This window comes from Rattus rattus, chromosome 2, assembly GCF_011064425.1.
Source record: "Rattus rattus isolate New Zealand chromosome 2, Rrattus_CSIRO_v1, whole genome shotgun sequence".
Taxonomy (NCBI): Eukaryota; Metazoa; Chordata; class Mammalia; order Rodentia; family Muridae; genus Rattus; species Rattus rattus.
Window position 1 is genome coordinate 131,399,688 of NC_046155.1, and position 12,967 is coordinate 131,412,654.

Sequence of the window (12,967 nt, forward strand, 5' to 3'; positions counted from 1 at the left end):
GCCTTCAGGAACCAAGCTCCTAGACAGATGCAAAGGGAAAACAGGAAAGCCACAGCACCCTTTGCTGAGTGCCCGGTGCCTCTGTTTCTTAATTTCTAGAATCCTATTTTAACAATACAAAACAACCGTCCCAGACACTAACCTTAGTGAACTCCTAGTGTACAGTAAAATAAAAATTCCCATAAGCAGCCTTCCAAACTCGTTCTGACAGTCTGTTTCTTCTCTTGAATATTATGAGTTGGACCATCATATCAATAGTCCCTACGTCTACATCTTCAACTGACCTCTGGGCAGCAGTATTAGGGTCCAAATAATTACATCTTTACTTAAGAAACCCAAGCTCTTTTTCTCATTTTTATTATTCTCTCTGAAACAATGCAATAACAATGTAACAATGATTAATGTAGCATTCACATTCTATTAGGCACTTAAGGCACAAACGTACGATGAGGTACATAGGAAGATGTGCATTGTTCCTATGAAAATGCTATGTTAGTTTATAGATGCAGTCTTGGATGTTCATGGGGAAGTGGTAGAAGCAAATCTCCCATGGGTACCAAGAAAAGACCGTATCTCCAATGAAGAACTTCATTGGGTAAAACTCATCCATTTCTCCTTTTCAAATAGAAACTATCTTGTTTTTATACTATTACTAGTCTCTCTCTCTCTTTTCTCTCTCTCTCTCTCTCTCTCTCTCTCTCTCTCTCTCTCTCTCTCTCTCTCATGCTTTCTCAGTCTGTGTTTATGAATACAGGTTTTGTTAAGCCTAGACTAAATAAGCCATGCTCCTCAGTCAATGGAGCTAGTGAGTGCCATCAAATCTCCTGAGCACAGGTTCAGTTTGGGGGAAATTTCGGAAACATCTAAGGACCAATAAAGACACTTCGATACTTTTACATTTTACTTTTTTTTGATCACTTTTACTCTTTTCATTTGGAATGTTCTTTTGAAGGATGAGGAACATACTGTGTTCACCTTGACTTGGTGAAGTCACAGAGAAAGCACTTGATGCTTTGGACAAAGCAAAGAAAATTTGAAGAATTAAAGCTAACCCTAAACAAACTGCCCCTAATTTTACTAGACTAGAGGCTCCCTGAACTGTCTGAGTCTGTCACCAAGGAAATAACCTAAGAGTCCAAGCAGAATTGAATTGAATTAACTGTCATTATCAACGAGAGCCCTGATGAACATTGAATTCGGTGCACCAAATGACTTGGAATTATTTCCCACACACCTAGTTTTGTGTGTGTATGTGTTAATGACAACAAAGGCCTGCGGATGTATAGCCTTCTCATTGTGGGAAAAAAAACGAACAGAAAAAAGTCAGACGAGTGAGTGAGAATTTCACAAATGGAGATAGTGAAGCAAAGCCAGTGACAGAGAACATTGCAGGTGTGGTCATCACTCATGACCAGCATACACAGTCTAAACTTTGTGATGGCTATTCTCAGTTATGAAGTTGACTACAACTGGAATTAACTAAAATCAAAGAGGCCGTGTATACCCTGTGAGGGCATTTTCTTAGTTTTCTTAATTCAACCATGTGAAATGGGAAGACTCGCCTTTAATCTGGAACTTTTGGGGTGGGAAGATCCACCTTTAATCTAGGCCACACCTTCTGGTCTCACCCTATGTAAAGGTCATTGAAACACTGGCATTATAGCCTACTTCTTGGCGATTCCAACATACAGTGAAGACCAGATGATACATCCAGCTTCATGGACTGACCAACTACTGGATTCTTCAACGTTTCATTGGTAGTGCATTGTTGGACTAAGTGAACCACAGCCTGTAAGCCATTTTAGTAAATTCCCCCAATAAATAGATAGATAGACAGACAGACAGACAGATAGCATGAGGATAACTTTTCTCTACAAATACTAAGCTGTTGTTAATTCCTTTATCAGTTATAATTTGATCTCATTTTTTCTTCATCAGAAATTTCTTAAGGCTCAATAAAGTCAAATATCAATCAGTGTGACTGATGCCCCTGAGGCCTGTGTCCTGACATATGCCTCCAAGACTTTGTTTTCCTGGGTCCTGGGTCCTTTTCTAGTTCAGCAAACTCTAGGTCGCTTCTTTCTTGTCCTGTGAATGAGCTCACCTAGTGAAACTATAGCCACATGACCTTTCCTTTTCTTTTTTAAGAAATGTTCATAGACTTCTTTTTATTAGAGAAAAGTCTCTTAATTTGATCCAGCTCTTCCTCTGTCACGTGGTCTTTCTCCAAGAAATTTTTTTTTTTTTTTTTTATTTTTTTTTTTTTTTATGATGGACCTCAGACTGTTGTGTTCATCATGGATGTCTCCTCCAGATGTTTTATGGTCATCAATGATCCAACATCATCCCTCCAGTCAACTGTGTTGCATTTATTGAGCAGATGATCACTAGTAGTGCTGGTTAGATTTCCATTGAAAACTAACATTAACTACGAGATTCTTGAGTGTACTTTAAACTGTAGCACTACCTCTGTCATTGCACTGTCTTCATAGGAATCAGTACATGGAACATATGTTTTTTCCTATGCGTTTCTTATTGAACCACTGTCTACAGTTGCTCTCCCAAGATAATCAACTCAAAGGGGAATCCAAGAAAAAATCGTATGAAGAATATAAGATGAACTCACCTCTACGAATTTGCTGAAAACTATAGCCAAACCTCAAAACTGAGGAAGAACTTTCCTTTTCTTTTTTTGACAAAAAATTTTCTCTTTTATATCCATAATTTCCAGCTATCTACCTTTCACTTCTATTATCCAATCCTTTGCTTGAGCTAAATCCACTTGGATTGGCTCTTCCTGAATTTGATTTTCCATGGCTTATGGGGATTCCTTTGTCATCTCTGTCTCAGATACTACCCGTGATTAGTCCTATTCTGTCCAAGAAATTTTTTTTCTTTAATCTACATTAAAACTCCATGTTGAAAGTTCTACTATCTCTCACCAGGATCCCATGACCTCAGACTCCCAATGTTGGGTCATCATGGATGTCTCAAAGGACTCAGATGTTTTATGGTCATCATATCAAGAAATTTTCTTAAAGGGTTCTAATGACTGGGGTCATTCTAAAATCAAAGCCATATCCAAAAGCAATTGAAGAAAAATATTTCCTATTGGTTAATTCTTGTGACTCTCCTATTATAAACACAATATTGTTGATGAGCTAACTAGGAATTACTTAGGGAAAAAAGCATTTCTTCTATTTTTTAATTTTTTGACATTTGAGACAGAGAACTACTATGTGGCCTATGCTGTCCTGAAGTTCACCATGTATCCCTGACTTGCCTTGAATTTATGACCTCCCTGCCTCTGCTTTATGAGTATTTCAGATGTGTGTACTATTCCTACCTAGTTTGTTTTACATTTATATAATCAAAGTCAGGAAACTACTTTATTTTTTTGACTCATGTCATAGAAGGACCATTAACATTCAAACTTCTGGTGGCGTAATTGAGAAATAGAGAATGCAAGAAATGGTTGTAGGCTTGTATTTTGATGGTATCTTATTCCACAATGGACTTCTCAATTGAGCAATTGTTTCTCAGAGGTCTTCAATAACTCCCTTTGATCCTGTCCATAAATACCATTGCCCAGACTTAGGGGGAAGCCTGTGTACCATCAGGAAACAAAGGTAAGTCAATATATGAGCAGCAGACCCTAGAGACAAGCCGGAGTTATCAGTCACAATGTGAGCAGCAATGTTGATCTCCAAGCCAGGACCACTTCTAGAACCTGAGTGTTCTATATCGTAGCTAAGATGACCAGTCTATAAAGCATTATATCAAAAGGACTAGAAGAAACAAAAATAGTACATGATCATAGTGTCTGGTTTCCAATGACTTCAAAGCAAAGAATCTGTCAACATGAACAGAGACACATGGCCACTGGAAACTCTACTTCCATATTTTTTCTGAGACAAGCTTTTGTGAGGTGGCCACCAGGTCTTAAACTCAAGATCCTCCTGCCTCAGCATTCCCAGTGCAAGTTGATAGCCCTGCCCTAGCTGTACCCAGCTCTGCTTCCATGTTCTTTCCTACTGTAGTTACTGAGACACAAACTTTCTTTAATGCTCATCATTATTTTTAACCAATTTATCCATTTGCTCATTCTGCAAAATAACATAATAAATGATTGGGAAGAGAAGATAAACACACTCAAGTCATGTATCTAAGGATAAATAAAGAAGAGGAGAGGCCTGAAAGCAACAGTTAAGCAACTTAACCGACAGGTAAGTACCCTTGCTTACACGTGACCTTCTGAAACACAGCTCCCAAACCTGACAGTACTAGATCTTCAAGGAGGCCCCTATAGATCAAGCACAAAGGCACATGAGATTTCTGTTTAGACAGAAAACAATGAGGGTCTACAGGCATTTCTTCATTAGGAGAGCTATATGCCAAGATGTTCCAGGAAACCTATGTTTTTCTGAGCAGAAAGTAATGATGCCCACACAAATGTCAAAGGCTTATCAGTGTTAACAAGTGATGATCCTGGCACATAGGGCAAAAAGGAGACCCTCATGGGTAGGAGGAGAGACTCGGACTCAGAGGACGGAACTATCTATCATGGTAGCAGGGCATCCATCAAGTCAGTGAGGCTCTGGAAAGATGCCCATCTTAGTGATCTGGGGCACAAATACAACATGCTTAGTCCATGGGCCACTTAGAAAGCCTCAACTGTATCTGTATGTATGTCTGTATGTCTGTATGTATGTATGTATGTATGTTGTGTATGCACACACAAGCATATCTTGTAGGGCATCCTATTTCTCTTTTCTTGTAAAGAGAGAGAGAGAGAGAGAGAGAGAGAGAGAGAGAGAGAGAAAGAGAGATATGATTCAATGAGTAAGGCACTTGCACCAAGATTGATGACCTTAGTTATTGATCTCAACAAGGATCTATCTGGGAAAATAAAAGACTTGGCTTTTGCAAGTTGACCTCTGGGCTTATTCACAGGCCATAGCACATTTGCAAACACACAAAATAATTCTTTTACAGAGGAACTCACATAGCATTTAGATGATTCTATATGTTTCCGTTATTGTCCCTTAGTCATGCACATATGATTTTGTGTGTGTACATTTGCACAGGTGTATGTGGAGGCAAGAGGAGATGGATGTGGTTCCTTAGGAGGTAGCTGTACATCCTTTCATCTACGTATTTATTTTGAAATAGCAATTTCAATTGACTTGAAACTCACTGTGTAGGTTATTCTGGCTAGAACAGTGAGCCTAGAGAACAACGGTCTTCTTCTCCTAACACTGGAATTGCAAATGCACACCACTGCACTTGATTTTTGTTGTAGAGCTTGTTTTGTTTCACTTTGATTTTTTTTTTAATGTGAGCTATGGCATGGAGCACCAGTCATTATGCTGACAAGGCAAGTACTTTACAAACTAAGCTATCTCCCCCCACCTCCTACTAGGTCTTTTGCTTTGGACTTTGCTATAGTGGCTAATATGCTTCCTAATATGACTAGCTATATAGATATCTTAGAGACTAGAAATGAAGAAAGTATGACAAGGAATGGGAATGCCAAGAGAGATGCATTCTGATGATGTTGACTTCTCTACATGGCTATCTCTCACGTAAATCCTTTCCAGTCCATTATTCCTTGGGACTTAGGACTTTATGAACTAAAGATGTCAGGAAAGCCATGTGGGATAAAAACACTACTAAGAGATTGCCCTCCTAAGTATAATGAAAAAGGAAAATAAATTATGAATGTGTTACATGTCTGGAACCATACCGAACTCTTAAATGTAGTCATTTGCCATTAACCATGAGGAATTTCTAAAAATATTTCTGTACATGTGAGAAAGAAGAGAGATGCATAAACATTAAACATCTTGTCCACAGAGGAATTCAGACCAGAATCTGGGTCACCTTTCATTTAACCATGCAGATAATTAGTTGTGGTTTGAGTAGTTATTCTTTAAACTACACTTCTAACCACTGTTTTTTCCAGTCTGAGAGCGAAGAGCATACCTGTAAAAGGAAAAGAAAATCATATGCTCTAAAGAAGTCTACACTGCCTGAGAGGCAAACATTTGTTGAGCATTTAAAAAATGCCAAGGGCTGCCTGGCGACTCTTCTGTGTTTGTACTATTATACCCTACAGAATCCTGTGGGATCACTATTGCCAGTATCACTTGCATTGTGTAGAAGGGAATTTAATTAGCATGCTCCTGTTTACTCAGCTGGTAAGAAGGGGAAGGCTTCTACCCAGGCCATCCAAGGCTAAATAACATACTCTCCACCACATGTCAGCACCTTATTAAAGCACTGACACAATGTTAAAGTGCTTTTGTCACAGATATGTCTATGTGTAATTTCTATTCTTTCAGTGAAATGGTAAATCCTTCAGCACTCATGTTTTGAGAGCTCATGGGTCAGTGAACTAACATAAATTTTATATCAACAAGACATGCCACCTGTCCTCCAGGAGCTTCGTGACTGTGGAGTCATGCAATGGTGCAAATCTGGAAGGAGTGTCATCACATGACCTTGCCATGGCAACTGGGCTAAATGCAACCCGATGAAAGGCCTGGGAGAACTGGAGCTCTGTGGAGCATCACACACCTGCTGCACATGCTCATTCATTGAGCAGCAACATACTAAGACGTTCCTATTAAACATGGTGGCAGGCCTGCTCACAATACCAGGTAGCAGAAGAGAGAGATAGAAAATTAGACATAAACTCTAGCAGTCCAAATAGCATTTGCAAAGTAAGGGCTTCAAAGTGGAGACCCAGGAGGAGTCCCACTCAGTAGTAGGGAGGAGAGTAAGAGGGACACAATCCAACGGAGAGTGCTCAATTAATTGCCAAGGTGCTACCAGGAGATGCGTGGCACAATATGAATGGCAAGCCTTGTGGGAAGCAAACCAACCCTAGCTCCATCGGCACTTCCATATGGTAGCCATAACATCCTTTTGTTGTTTTCCAGGGCTGGTTACTACAGAGTCCTAGGATCTCAATCAGATACACATTTATTCTCCTCTCCCTCTCTCTGCCTCCTCTCCCTCTTTCTCTCTCTCTCTCACTCTCTACTCTCTTCCCCCTACCACCTTTCACTGTTTTGCATATACCACACACACACACACACACACACACACACACCGTGCACACACACGCACACATGCATACATGCACACACACATGTGCACACAGAACTGCAAATAAAAACTGTCTATAAATGCTCAGCATTTATCATTTGGAAGCTCCAGGTCTACAGATGCCATTAAAGCAGCTTTTCTCTCCGTGGTCAGCTTCATCACAATAATATGTTTCCTCCGTGAGGCTTGAGAACAATCCCACCCTGCTGGAAGGTGAGGCAGGCAAGCATGGAGAACAGTTTAACAAGCTGGCATCCCAGTTGCTATGGGCTATGTACACATACCTTTTCTAATACCGCACTTGGCAGTAGGCCCCTTACACTCAGTTCCTAGATATACTCCCTCTTTGAACGGTGCACTTATCAACCTGTTAACCTAGGGTCTCCACCAGCATGGAACTGTATGCACATCCCAAATGTAAATGATAAAGTAGGTTTCTTCTCCCTTTGACTTAGAGTCTAGTCAGTCACACTCTGCTTATGTCTCAGTGGGAGACTAGCAATGCTGATCCCATCTGAACTAGTTGTAAGTGCATACACAGTAAGGCAAAACTGTGTCCTCAAGGCAACATTTTAGGGAAAACTCCTCTTATAGCTTATGTTTATGTTTATGCAAAAATTGGATGTGCATATGATAACAATTTAGTGTATTGTGGTAAGGTGACTTAGGTGATTTTCTATTGGTATGGAGAGATATCATGACCAAGGCAACTGATAAAACAGGGTTAGAGCCCATGATTGTAAACAGCAGCAGAAGGTGGGCATGGCAATAGAGCAGTAGCTGAGATCTTCCACCCTGATCCAAAAGCATGAGGCAAAGTTGGGGAGCTAAATTAAAATGCTGTGGGCTTTTAAAGCCTCAAATCCCAGCCCCAGTAAGATACCTTCTCCAATAAAGCCACACTTCCCAAACAGTTTCACCAACTAGGGACTAGATATTCAAATATATGAGCCATGGAAGCCATCCTCATTCAAAATACCATGTAAGGGTTGTGTGTGGTAAAGAAAGAGTTATATCACTTAACAGTTCAGCAATCATTTCCCTTAGTAACCAATCCTCTTTCCCATGGACTCCAATAAAAACATTGTCTACAGTATAACTTTGGCTCTTGAGGACTCTCACGAGACCTGCTATCAATCTTGACAATACATTTCTTGTTCATCTGTACTATTGTTTTTCTTTGACCAAAGTTTCCCTGGAGCTTTACAATCTGGGTGTGCCTTTATTTAACTCTTAAGTAATAACCAAGAACCTGGAAATTTCCAGCCCCAACCATTGGTAACCAATCATTGGTAACATAAGGCATATCATAGAACACATGCTATATTATGATTGTGGATTAAACATAAAGACTCTTAATTCTATTCTGTTGCAGGTTTAAGAGACTCTAGTATGATTTGAAAAGCTTGAGATTTGAAAAAGAACTGAGGGCCATGCTTCCTGGAGTGCCACATGTGGCACCAGTGAATTCACTTTAGCAAGAGACTTATTATAAAAAGCCAGATCTGCAGGACAATCGCAAACCTTCATCCTTAAAATGAGTCTGAGCACTGAAATGACCACCATCCTAGAAATTTAACATGATCCTTGATGGTCTCCTGTGATACACACTCTGTAAACATGCTCTATGAGTGTGAGGTGGACCTGGTGACTGGCATCCAATGAACACAAGACAAATATGATGGAGTCTCACAAAGTTACTGGCTCTTATGGGGTTATGAAGAAAAAATGGTTAGTTTCCTGATGGCTGCTGGTTGGGGACTTCCATTTGCATTCCCATTGACTAATCCCACATCCCAGGTTGACTGGTTCCACATCACCTTTCTCTAAAGACCAAGGAGCGAGGGCTCTATGTTTTTAAAAATGTTTTTAAAGATGTATTTTCTTTTATATGCATGAGAGTTTTCAAGGAGTGTACTTAATTGCTGAGCTGTCTCTCCAGTCACATTTTAGCCCTTGTACAAGCTAACATTTCAAGAAACAAGTTACAAAGAATAAACTGTTTTCACAAGGACAGAAATAAAAAGGGTTCCTCTTTATGGGACACATTTCAAAGAATTTTTAGACCTCTTTTGAAAACTATATTCCTGCTCCATCACCTGACTGGCTTAACAGAGAACTCCAGCATTATTTGGCTTACACTTTCTCTTATAGATTCATGCACCCAATGTCAATGGAGCTCAGTCTATTTCACGGAAAAAAAGAAAGAGGTATTTATTCTCTCAAATTATCTTCAGCTAACATCTACAAGATTCCTTGCAACCGAGTTTCACTTTTTTTGTGCAATTTTTGGGCCACAAAATGGATACCAAGATAGGACTCCATTCTGACTAAACAAACATTGCTTCATTGATCTCTGAACCCTGCCTTTCTTGGAGGTATTATTCTTGAAATGTTCAAGACTGCCAACAATGTTAGGTAGACCTCTCTGAGTCACACCTGCCTGATGAGCTGCTTTTCTACTTTATGGGGAAGTGATGACTGTAGCTTCATTAATATGAGGTCTCTATAAAATGGGAGCACATACTGCCTAACCGCCTAGGTGAAGGGAAATGAGTAAAAGAAAAATTAGTGTATGTCTCAACCCTTCTTCTGTGTTACTATGTCACTAAAAATTGTCAAGTACCATGAAGACCAATAATATGTATGAAAATATTTTAAAAGGTTTTACTTTCCTTTCATGCTGTGGGAGTTGTAGAAGGAATATACATGCTTGGCATTAGAACCTTTTGGCTCTAGTGAAGCCAAAGTTAGGTTCATTGAAGCAGAAGCTATGACCAAATTTTACCACGTCTCCCTTTAATAATTAGGTCTCTTCTGGTATTCGAAGACTTTATACCCTGGGTATGTGTTCTGTATTTCTTGTTCTCCCTTATTCAAAAAATGCTATCACTTCAATTCTGCTGCATGTTGGTCCATAAAGTAACCTTTGGGATTGTTTTGCTTTGAAGTAAAAACCTATGAAACATACAGGGAGACAAGAAACAGTGAAACCTACTCAAGCACAACAATCACACGTTATCATCCCCTTAACTCAGAGAAGTGAAGAGACCAAACCATCTCCATCTTCGAATGTGTTCTGTTGGAAGCTTTCTCTGTTGTAAGTGCAATCCACAAATTTATATATTAAGGATATTTAGAGATGAGTGTTTGTGAGGTAATTGGGCTGAGAAGAGGTCAGGCGGGTGACATTGCCTTGATGGCATTTGTAATGAGAAGGGAGAGAGGCCTAGCCCAGTGCTTTTGCACTGCTTTGTTATATGAAGTTCTCTACAAGGTGATGATGCAGCAAAGGGCCCTTGGCAATGCATCCAAATGCAAGCACCACACTCTTGTATTTACCAGCCCCACAAACAAAATGAATTTCTATTCTTAATAAATTACACGGTTTTGGGATATTTTAATACAGCAACAGAAAGCATTATCATATCGTCTTCCTTTTCCCTCAAGATTCTATAACAAAACCAAAACTCACGAGATTTTATTATTTCTGTTTATATTTCTGTGCTCCTTTAAGGTTTCCTGTAATAAAGATAAAATGTATACACTGTCTATTACAAAGACTAAAGGCAACTCACACAGTTCTTCAGTGGAATATTCTCTCCTGTATGAATACTAGTTTGTGTAGAATTTCTTATAATAAATGAAATAGAAAGACTTTTATTTTCTCACTAACCTCAAAAGTTTTGAAATCATCATTAAAATAAAAGTTAGACATGTGGTTCCTGTCTCAAACGTTACTAGCACTAGATTCCAGTGTCCACATGAATGTGAAGGACTTGTGGTGGCCTGGGAGCATCCCCTCTACTCAGACACCCTCAAACCCAAGCCTCGGATAAAGACGCTATGGTGAACTCCTTATACATTGCTTATAAGTTAGCCAAGAAAGCAAACTGAATTCAGAAACACAGGATACACGCTTTGAGCAAAATCTGTGGGAATGGGGGGGGCTTGAGTGTAAGTTACATTGTTGTGAGAAAGAACCACAAGTGGACTTGAAATTTAACAGGCACAAAATTGTGCCAATTTCAATTAGAAAAACCTGTGGCACTTTGTGTCAACATACCATCAATATATTCCCCTAGCATCACCTGTCTCAAGCAACTGTGCACCCTGACAGAGTGCAGGCTTTCATCCTTACTTTATTTTATTTGAGTAAGTTGCAACTTACTTTGAGCTGGCTACAGAAGAGTTCAAAAATTCTATTATAAACAACCAGAGAAAATGTATTCAGGCTACCTAAAAGTATAGGAGGATAATACATTCCTAAGTACTTTGAAGAAAAACTGAAGCAAATGTACTAGACTTCCTACTTTTTCATAATGGAATGAACTAAATTACCCATTGGATGGGAACCACACATAAAAGCCTTTCTCTACATAAGTGATAGATCAAAGGGAGGGAAGATGAGTGGTCCACGGGCACAGACCACGCCTCTGGAATTCAGAGACCACGGATCAGCAGCCTGCATTTTAACTACATCTCCTTGACATGAAACACTATTCATGCGGCTCCCACTGAGGAAAGTCAGGTAGGCTCAGCTACAAAGATTTTCTTCGGCTCGTCCCTCCCTCCCTCCCTTCCCCTTTCCATTCCATCAGAAAGATGGCAGGTCCCTGGCTGAGTTCAGGTGACTCTAATTTAAAATCTGGATTCCATGAGCTCTCCCATCTGAGCTTGCCAGGAGGGCATCTGTCAGCATCACAGTGTGGGTCCCTGGCATATTTACGGTTTCGGTGATGGCTGGCCCGTTCCCACAACAGCTGCACTAACTCCCTCACCCCACTTTCCAGCTGCATGAAAACCCAACAAGAGATTCTCAGTGCCAGTGACAGAAGAAAACATGGCACATCCTTGTGTTATCCCATGGCCCTGGTCCCTCTTCCCAAACAATGAGAGGCCATCGGCATGTCTTTCAAATAACCATGTTGCTGCTGTGCCACGCATTTGTCAATATTCTACAGGGGCCACTCCTTCACTCACCTCTCATTTAACAGATATTTTTCAAGGGTTCCCTATGGGCCAGTCACTGACACACCACCATAAACATGCCAGCCCAGTGTTGGCCCTGCTGGAGCTCTCTTCTCTCTCACCTTCCTGGGAACTGGATCCTTAACCGATGACCAATCTTCTGTTTTTCTAATTTCCTAGAAATGGAGGAGGAAATGACAGCTTGTCCTCTGCTGGGAACTTCTGTACAGAGAAATGTCTTGAAATAAAAAGAGAGTTAAAATTTTTAAAACAATCAAAGAAAGAACGACTACCCGAGATTTGCATTATCCCTGAAAGACATCGGAAAGATGTAGCAGAGGCAACCAGACCAGTGGACTGTGCATCACTGAGGGGTTCCAGAGCCTCGGTCAGCACCAACACTGTCCACAGTTCTGGTCATGTTGACCACCCTGACTCCTACAGCTCTCTAGAGGTTGAAAGTCTAGAGGATGAGGAAATAGACCAGAGAGCAAGTGACACCAAAACTATGAAAGAGGTCCTTACAGTTGACAATGTTAGAATTAGGAGGGCAGGGAAGGGACTCCAGCAGCAGGAATAGGGAGCAGGCCTTAAACCTCTGACCTCTGCATCCTCATTTATGAGAGAGACTCTAGATCACGTTTATGGTCTTTTCACTTGCCCAGAATTCTTCCATCTTCTCTCTAAATGGACTTGTCCACCTTTTCTCTGTACCTTATTTTAGGATGTTCTAGACATACCCAAGTGTCTGAGTACTCATGCCCAGCAAAGAATATATAAATGATTATTCATCTTTGGAGATTGCCTTTTTAATTTAGAAAATATCATCTTTACACGTACATGGATCAAGGCAGGTTTTGCTCTTTCCATCTGACTTATCGAA

At 40.2% G+C, this 12,967-nt stretch overlaps 1 pseudogene; it reads right to left on the reverse strand.

The window, feature by feature from the left end:
• Window positions 1-2,271: 2,271 nt before the first annotated feature.
• Window positions 2,272-2,339, reverse strand: LOC116894952 (annotated as a pseudogene).
• Between the last annotated feature and the right edge of the window lie 10,628 nt (window positions 2,340-12,967).